Source organism: Syzygium oleosum, unplaced genomic scaffold, assembly GCF_021117445.2.
Source record: "Syzygium oleosum isolate NSW1041296 unplaced genomic scaffold, Sole_v2.1 Sole_v2.07, whole genome shotgun sequence".
Taxonomy (NCBI): domain Eukaryota; kingdom Viridiplantae; phylum Streptophyta; class Magnoliopsida; order Myrtales; family Myrtaceae; genus Syzygium; species Syzygium oleosum.
The window spans coordinates 7,980,113-7,989,574 of NW_026607491.1; the positions used below are offsets into that span (position 1 = coordinate 7,980,113).

The 9,462-nt window shown below is 39.7% G+C and overlaps 1 long non-coding RNA gene across 1 annotated transcript; it reads right to left on the bottom strand.

Moving 5' to 3' along the window:
- Positions 1-4,196: 4,196 nt before the first annotated feature.
- LOC130138693 (uncharacterized) lies at positions 4,197-5,040 on the bottom strand. The gene is made up of 2 exons (XR_008817025.1): positions 4,844-5,040; positions 4,197-4,315 (listed from the first exon to the last, which is right to left on the bottom strand). It is a non-coding gene; the product is annotated as an uncharacterized LOC130138693 (long non-coding RNA).
- Positions 5,041-9,462: the final 4,422 nt, after the last annotated feature.

Sequence of the window (9,462 nt, forward strand, 5' to 3'; positions counted from 1 at the left end):
AATACACATCTATTTTATTGATCACGAAAGTGGGTCGAATTCAGGATGTTACATCCTTCGTGCGAAATGATGGCCAAGATATGAGATTAAATGCCATAACGCTAAAGTATCATTGCCAGTGAGTATGATATCATCAACGTATAGGAGGAGATATAAGATTATATGCCCTTGATGGAAAATGAACAGTGATGGATCGTAGTTGGAGACGATGAATCCAAAATCGTGGAGTTTTGAATTAAAATTTTCATACCAGGCTTGAGGGGCTTGACGGAAGCCATAAATGGATTTCTTCATGTGATAGACATGATTAGATTTGCCCAGATCAACATAGCTTGGAGGTAGGGATATGAACGTTGTTTGCTATAAATCACCATGTAAAAATGCATATTTGGCATCCAATTGTCGAAGTGGCTAATTGTGAGAAACCGCAAGAGATAAAATAGTTTGAATGGTGGTAGGTTTCACCACGTGACTGAAGATCTTAATAAAGTCAACACCCGATTGTTGATGGAAACCCTTAGCAACAAGGAGCCTTGTAGCGACTAATAGAGCCATCCGGATTTCGTTTAACTCGAAATATCTATTTGCAGCCCATTGAATTCATAGTAAATGGCTATGGTGAATGCTTCTAACTAAGTTTGATATGAAGTAAAGTTTGATATGGGGAACAAGTGTGATGTTGAAGTATTGGCATGCGGTTAATCAAGTAAATGGCTGTGTGAAGGCTTATAACCAAAATTTAGAAGGCATATGAGCATGGGCCATCATAGCTAAGCCAATTTTGATGATGTGGCGGTGCTTGCGCTCCACAACACCATTTTGTTCTGGTGTGTGCAGGCAAAGATATTTATATGTAATGCCATATGATTGAAGAAAATTGCTGAAGCTGTACCGCAAAAGATTTTCAACTTGCTTATTAAAATAACAAAACTGTCATAAAGGTAAGATCTTAATGCCATAGGACATAAGCAGGAATATTTGGTAAAATCATTGACAAAGAGAACATAATAGGAATAATTAGAACAAGATAATGAGGGAGTGGAGCCCCATACATCACAATGTAATAATTTTAGAGGAAGACTAGAGTTAGAATGAGACTTGGGAAAATGGAGCTTGTGACTCTTTGCTTGCCGACATGAAGAGCATACGCAAGAGCTTGATTTATTGGAAATAAAAACGACTGAGAAAATGGTCCATTGAATGTCATGAGAGGGGTGGCCAAGACGAGCATGCCATTGGTCCGTGGTGATGGAGGAATTGTAATGAGCCTTGAGACCGGTGCATGATGGTGGAGTGTGAAGTGGGTGCAAGCTGTTCTCAACTGGCCCTTGATATAGTATTCTCCCCGTGGCCTTTTCCTTAATACAAAAGCCAAAGGCATCGAAGTTAAAGAGACAATTGTTATCTTTACAAAGTACTAAACTTATAGTAAATTGTGTGAAGCCGTGTGATAATGAAATATGGATTTTGAGGTGAAGAAGAGGATGATATGGTGGTGGAACCTACATGTACATTGGGCATACCATGGCCATTACCTATCTCAACACTGTCATTACCATCATAAGAAGCTGAAATTTGGTGATTTTCAAGCTCCGGCGTGAGATGATGAGTGGCTCTAGTGTCGGTGTACCAAGTGATGGGTGGGGTGGAGGCAGTGGTGGCCATCACTGCAAGTATTGGATGGCATCCTTGATAGGTGTAGTCCATTCGGTGATAACAATCAATGGCATTATGACCCATACAATTGCAAATCTGAAAATTGTGAACGAGAAACCAAAATTTGAGATTTTTGTTGACCTTAGGGTGATTGTCGTTGTTGCACAAATTCATAAGAGGTGGAGGACTGTTGGCATGGAGGAGATGTACCACGAGATCGTGCATGGCCGCGGCTCTAAGAGAATTGATGAGAGTTATTGGGCTTGAAAGGCTCAGAAGCCACCAATGCAGTAGACTGAGCTGAAATTGCGGGCATTGTATCTTCAATCGAAGAGAGATCCTCATAGATTAATGGTGTATGAAGTTCTTTAATAGATAGGGTCAATGTCTTAGCACGAATATGAACCGAGAAACATAATTGTCGATATGATGGCGGCAGCCCAACGAGGATGTGAACAAGCAATTTATCCTCGCTTAGGGGAGAGTCACGGGCTAATAGCTAGTCAAAAATGACCTTAAATTGCTGGTGATAATTAGCTTTAGATTGAGCACCCTTCTTGAGTCGAGTAAACAGTCGTTTAAGGGACAGCACATGGGCACATGCTGTAGAGGCATATCTCTTATTGAGTAGATCCCATGCTTGTTTGGCAGAAGTAGGTCCGACTATATATGGAAGAGCGGAGTCGCTTGATGTGGCATTGATCCAGGATAACAACAGCTAGTCTTTTCAAACCAAATTGAATATGTGAGATCACTAGGTGAAGGTGGAGGAATAAAACCATCAACATGATGCATCAGGCGTTGACCACGCAAAATAGGTGTGGACAAGGATTTCCAAAGGAGATAGGTGGAGGCATTCGGTTTGATTGGGATGAGGTTGAAAATGTTCGAAATCACAATATGTGGGGACTAAATTGGGGTATTGATAGTGCTAGTAGTTTCATAATTGGTGGAGAGAGCCATGAGGAAGAAGAAGCAGGATCACAAGTAAGGCAATTACGCAAAATTCTCTGATACCATAAATAGAGTAGATGAAGCTTTCCATTTTTGATTTTCTTTATTGCTTCTATTGATGTATATAATGAGTTTAAATAGACACACAGTTACATGATGATGGCATTGATTCCTTAAATTGAGGAAAGTATCCTCACATTGAGGAAAGAATTCTAAATTCAAAAAATTTGAATTTGAATTTGAATTTATGAGAAAGGCAGAAGAGATCAAGTTGCTAGATTTTAGGATAATATGTTATAAAAAATCACATAAAAAAAACATATCCAATAGAGATTTTTGTTTATCAAAATCTCATGAATAATTTGAATCAATGTAACCAACCTAGTTGTAACTTTTAAAGTATGAAAGAATTCAGAACATTCATTAAAAGAAGTATCTTGGTATGTCCGAATTCACTTGAATAATGCTTTCTGTCTTTTAACCATGATTAGCCATTTGTGCATTGGCTCACAATACCGACGGTGTGCACTAAATTAAGACGAGCACAAGCCATAGCATACATAGTACTACCAGAAATACGAAATTTATCAATTTGCATTTGTGATGTAAGAGAGAGAGTCTAAAACAAGAGAAGCCAAGAGACTAGTTATAGTCTTTACCCTTTGCATATTAAAACAATCCAAAAACTTTCTTGTCGTCCAAATACATAGAGCAAGGTGCCGGACATCGGGTGAAGATCCTTTATCAAGCAAGGTGCTCTCGTTGGTGTGCCTTATGCAATCTCTACTGTCGATGCATAAGGTATACCTTAGCGAGCGAGATTGGTCGAGACACAAAGAAGAGTACAGTACGTGCAGGATAAGGATCGATTGACGGCATCTTGCTCAAGCACAATACCAACTCTGCACGCATCATGTTGCCCTCCGAACCCATCAAGTACTAGATACAAGTTCATCTTCATGCCGTACAAACTTCACGGTCGGATCTCAATCCAATTTGAGATTAGTAAATCACACATTTGAATCGCAAAACTAACAAAACTCAATGGAGTGTGATCTAAGCTACATGTGGCTGATAGCGAAGAAGATCGGAAAAATTGTTCGACTATATTGGCCGACTGAACTAGAAAAAATTCATTAAACCAAATGTTTAGAGAATTTAAATCAGTCAAATTTATAATTGATTCGGTAAAGAAGATTTTCAAACAGTACAAACGAAGCATCCTTCACCACTATAAAAGATATTCGTGTTAAAGATATGAGAGGATCAATTATGGATTATAATTGATCAATCAAAGATTACCTAGGATTAAAATTGATTAATTATATCAATCCAAGATTGGATTTGATTCCATATGTCTTCCTTGATTGTTTCCTTAGTTAATCATTCATTGTCTTATAAATAGAAGCTAGTACAATGTAAAGAGAACAAGTCAAGTAAATACAAATATGCATCATTCTCTTAATATGTGCCTTCTCTTCAATTCCTGTCATGGTATCAGAGCGGCTGATCTTGGCCTAGCTTTCGCATTTTTTTATTGCCCTCCGGATAGTTTTTGCACCTTGTCATTGAGGGAAAAATTGGCCTGCAAAACAAGGTTAGCACTCCGGTGTAGGAATCAACATTTGAACCACTAAACAGAAACCAATTTACTTTCTTACCAATACCATGCCAAAAAATATCTCATCCTCCGAAGAAAACCAAGCTCCAAGAGTCTTTGGCCTAGATGAGATACATTCATATTTGATGGATTCTGTTGAAGGTGCTCTGAATCAGAGTTTTGGTGCCCAAACACAGCCTATAAGTATGTTGAACCAAGGTTGTGAGGCCCAAACACAACTAATTTCATGGGTTCCTGTTTAGGCCCAGCCAACTAGGGGCAACCCATTCCAGGCCAGCCCATCTAGTGGCTGCCTGTCCAAGGGGCACCGAATCCATGTATGAATGGACCAACCTAAGCCAACCTATGATTTATTTCTCAAGGGCCAATAAATTAGGCCTACGAAGAACATACCCAACCTAGGGAAAGCCCACCAGCTGCTATCGGAGCAAGCCCAACTCTTCGGTCCGGATGGTTCCATCCGGGTGTAATGGGTCAGGGAACGAATGCCTACCCGGTATTCCAACCCGGGTTTGTCCCTTACCAAATCTCCGCCGCAGGAAGCCGACCGAAGCCCAACGACCTATCGTACACGTCGACGCGACGGGTCGGAACTTCGCCTAATCAGCCAACAACTATCTAGCCCCGAGAACTACTCAACGTGGACTCGGGAATTCCGGCGAGCATTGGTGACAAAAGACAAGAACGGTTTCCTCGACGGAACCGTCCTTGTTTTGACCGACGACCATCTGGCGCAACATTGGAATAAGTGCAACCGATTGGTCTGAACATGGATCGAAAATTGTATTGTCCCAGAGGTCGCGATCGAGCTCCCCCCGATGAAAGATTCAAAAATTATGTGGGAAAATACAAAAGAAATGTATGGGAAATTATATCAAGCCAAATTTTTTGCACTTACCCGGTCATTATCAGAACTGAAATAGGAAAATATGTAGATTACAGCTTGCTTCAACAAGCTTTTGGCTCTCTAGAATGAATTAGAAGTGGCCGAAGAAAAACTTGAGGGACTCGAGTCGACACTGCGGCAATACAAGAACATCAAAGATCGAGAGAAGGTGATGCATTTCTTGTTGATTTTAAACGATTCGTACTTACCCTTTTGGTCACAAATTTTGCCTATGGAACCCATGCTTTGCTTGGCCGAATCTACCAATTCGCTATCCAAGAAGAGAGTCAGCAACTCACTTCTTCAGAAAATATGAAGGTCAGGGAAAACATCCTTCTCGCGGCTCACTCGAGCCAACAGTAGTGAAGAACGACCGGAAAAAAGTGCGTTGAAGGATGGAAAGGAGAGAACACAGCGCTAAGGTTTTCTGAGGAAGGAGATGGGTGAAGTCTTCTCAAAGAACGAACGGAAGACCATGATTTAAAGGCCAAATCGGACGGCTCTTGGTCCATTTACCCAATGACTGGATTGAACGGCCCGCAAGACGCCACATCAGCCCTTACTTTTAAAACCAATGGATATCCTTCGGCCAAGTCATCACTGAAGAGAAAATCGAAAGAAAAAGGAAAATTATACTGTGACTATTAGAAACGCCACGTCACATGGTGGAAACCTATTGGAAATTGCACGGAAAGCCTGTGGAAAAGGGAATCTTCTACTCATCAAGTCACTGGGCACAATATTGATAAAATCACTCAGCCAATTATCCATGATCAATATCAACAAATTATGAGAGCGTTGAGACAATTGGAAACTTCTGCTAAAAGGGCAAGCTTCTCAGGTACTTCTTACTGCTTCAGCTCTATTTCTCATGATGTATGGATAATTGATTTAGGTGCTAGTGACCACATTATTTGTAATGAAAGTTTCTTTTCCAATACTCATAAATGCCTAGACTCCCCTGTATCTGTGCGACTTCCAAACAAAAATACTACATACGTCACAAAAATAAGGACAGTAAATCTTAGTCCATCCATTATCCTTCAGAATGTGCTTTATGTACCTCAGTTCCAATTCAATCTCGTCTCAGTATCGAAAGCCTGTGTAGACAATTCCTGTCATATTTCTTTCCATTCTGATAACTCTTTCTTTCAGACCCTTCCGACTGGCAAACTGATCGGTTTGGGTAGACTTTCACAAGGATTATATTTTTGGACCAGTTTTCCCAAAAATTTTGACTTATCATGTATTACCGTGAATAAGAAATCATTGGATAACACTACTGCCAATGATAAAATTACTCTTTCTCATCAACCTTTAAGTCACAGTGCTTCTTTTCCATATCCTCAGCGCCAAATTTGTCCTCTTGCAAAACAATCAAGTGTGCCTTTTCCCATAAGTACATCTCGAGCCACAAATAATTTCTCTTTAATTCATGCAGGCATTTGGAGTCCTTATCACACCCCACATCATGATGGATCCAGATTCTTTCTTACCATTGTAGATGGTCATTCTTGTGCTACATGGATTTTTCTTATGCAGTCAAAGAGTCAAGCTCTTTCTCACTTAATTTTTTTTTCACCCTATCAATAAATCAATTTGGCAAATCTATTTAACATATTCGAACAAATAATGGGAAAGAATTCTTTAGTCATGACTATAAATTGCTCTTTTCTTCCCATGGAATTATGCATGAAAGCTCATGCACTTATATGCCTAAACAAAATGGTATCGTTGAGCGTAAATATCGTCACATTTAAGAAGTTGCACGTGCCCTAAAATTCCAAGCATCCATTCCTAAAACTTTTTGGGAAGATTGTGTGATCACGGTAGCTTATCTGATCAATTGTATGCCAACTCGAGTTCTCAATGGATGAACCCCCTTTGGAGTTCTTTTTGGTAAGAAGCTCGAGATTCATCACTTTAGGGTTTTTGGCTGCTTATGTTATGCTACTACCTTGGGTCCTCGTGACAAAATGAGTCCCCAGGCCCAAAGATGCATTTTCATGGGATATCCAATTCTTTATAAGGGTTATTGTGTCTTCGAGCTATTGACAGGTAACTTCTTTATAAGTAGAGACATTATTTTCCATGAAGGCATTTTTCCATTTCAGGATGAGGTATCTTCAATTGAGCCTCCTAGCTCGGATCCTTATCACAGATGTTTTCTATCTGAGGTAGATCTATTTCCTATTTCACAATATATGCTTGTCCCAGACATTCAGACATCTTCTCCAGTAATGGAAATCACTGCAGTTTCTCCATCCACCCCAAATCATCCGGTTGAGGAGTTTATAATGCAAATGGAAGAGAATTCTATCCCAGAACTGTCATCTCCACAGTTTACTGAAAAGTTCACATCTATTACCCTTGAGCATATTTCCCCTCGACGTTCAAGCCGAATTACTCGACCACCTACGTAGAGCAAGGATTATGCTTGTGGCTCTCTCAACTCATCAGGTACTCAATACTCTGTCTCCTCTTATGTTTCGTTCGATTGATTGTCTACGGAACATATGTGTTGCATTAGTCGTATTTCCGAGGAGATAGAGCCATCATCTTACTCTGAAGTAGTTTGTGATCCACGTTGGTAGAAGGCCATTGAAGCAGAACTACATGCTTTAATAGAAAATAAAACTTGGGACATAGAATCTTTACCTGCTTATCACAAACCCATTGGCTGCAAATGGGTGTATAAGATCAAGTACAAGACAGATGGATCCGTTGAACGATATAAGACTCGCTTAGTGGTCAAAGGCTTCACACAATGTGAAGGTTTCAATTACCACGAAACATTTTCTCCAGTTGCGAAAGACGTCATTGTTCGTTCCTTTCTTTCTATTACTGCTTTCCAAGATTGGCAATTACATCAAATGGATGTCCACAATGCCTATCTTCATAGAGATCTTGATGAAGAAATATATATGGTTCTTCTATCCGGATTACGGCAACAAGGGGAGGCTAGAGTATGTCGTCTCCATAGATCCCTTTATGGAGTAAAACAGACTTCTCAACAGTGGTACGCAAAGTTCACTACAGTCCTTACAGCCACTGGTTTCAAACAGTCCAAGCATGATTATGCCCTCTTCACATGGACAGAAGGTATATCATCAATCTACCTGATGATATATGTTGATGACATACTTCTTATGAGGAACGATGAAAAGGTCATCAATAGTCTTAAAAAATACCTGCATTCTACTTTTCGTATTAAAGACTTGGGACCTCCCAAGTATTTCCTTGGTATTAAGATCGCTCGCTCAGACTTAGGGATTTCTCTTAGCCAATGGAAGTTTGTTTTAGAAATTATATTAGAAGCAAGCTTGTCAAGATGTAAACCCCTTGTCATTCCTGTCAACAGAACATCAAGTTAACTATGGTTGATTACGATGCCGGATCATCTTTTGAAATTGATGCTCCATTACTCGCAGATCCGTCTCTGTATTAGAGGCTCGTAGCTAAGCTTATATATCTCACCATAACCAGACCGGACATATGCTACGCAGTACATGCACTTAGTCAGTTTATGCATAAACCGAAGGATTCTCACATGAATGCGGCTTTGAAAGTCGTAAAGTATTTAAAAAAATGTCCAAGGCTTGTAATACTTCTCTCTCGAGATTGCAGTTTGGAAATAACAGCTTATTGTGACACAGACTATACCACGTGTCCCATGAGTTGAAGATCCATCACTGGTTTTTGCATTAGGTTGGGAAAGTCCTTACTTTCGTGGAAAACGAAGAAACAATCGACTGTATCATTATCATCAGCTGAAGCTGAATATCGAGCTATGGCAAAAACCGTTTGTGAAGTAGTTTGGATATGAGGCTTGCTTCTAGACCTCAGCGTATGGGTTAAAGGGCCGACCGACGAACTTATTTTGCGACAACGATGTGGCACTGAAACTCGCAGCAAATCCCATATTCCATGAGAGAACAAAACATATTGAAGTAGACTGCCACTACACTCGAGATAAGATCCAAGAAGGAGTAATCAAGACCAATGGAATTGGAATCGCAGAACAACCTGCTGACATCTTTACCAAGGCATTATGTCAAAGACCACATGCATATCTGCTAAACAAACTAGGCATGTTGGATATATACTAGCCACTAGCTTAAGGGGGAGTGTTAGAGATATGCGAGGATCAATTACGGATTATAATTGATCAATTGAAGATTACCTAGGATTATAATTGATTAATTATATCAATCCAAGATTGGATTTGATTCCATGTATCTTCCTTGATTGTTTCCTTAATTAATCATTCATTGTATTATAAATAGGAGCTTGTAGAATCTAAAGAGAACAAGTCAAGTGAATACATATATACATCATTCTCTCA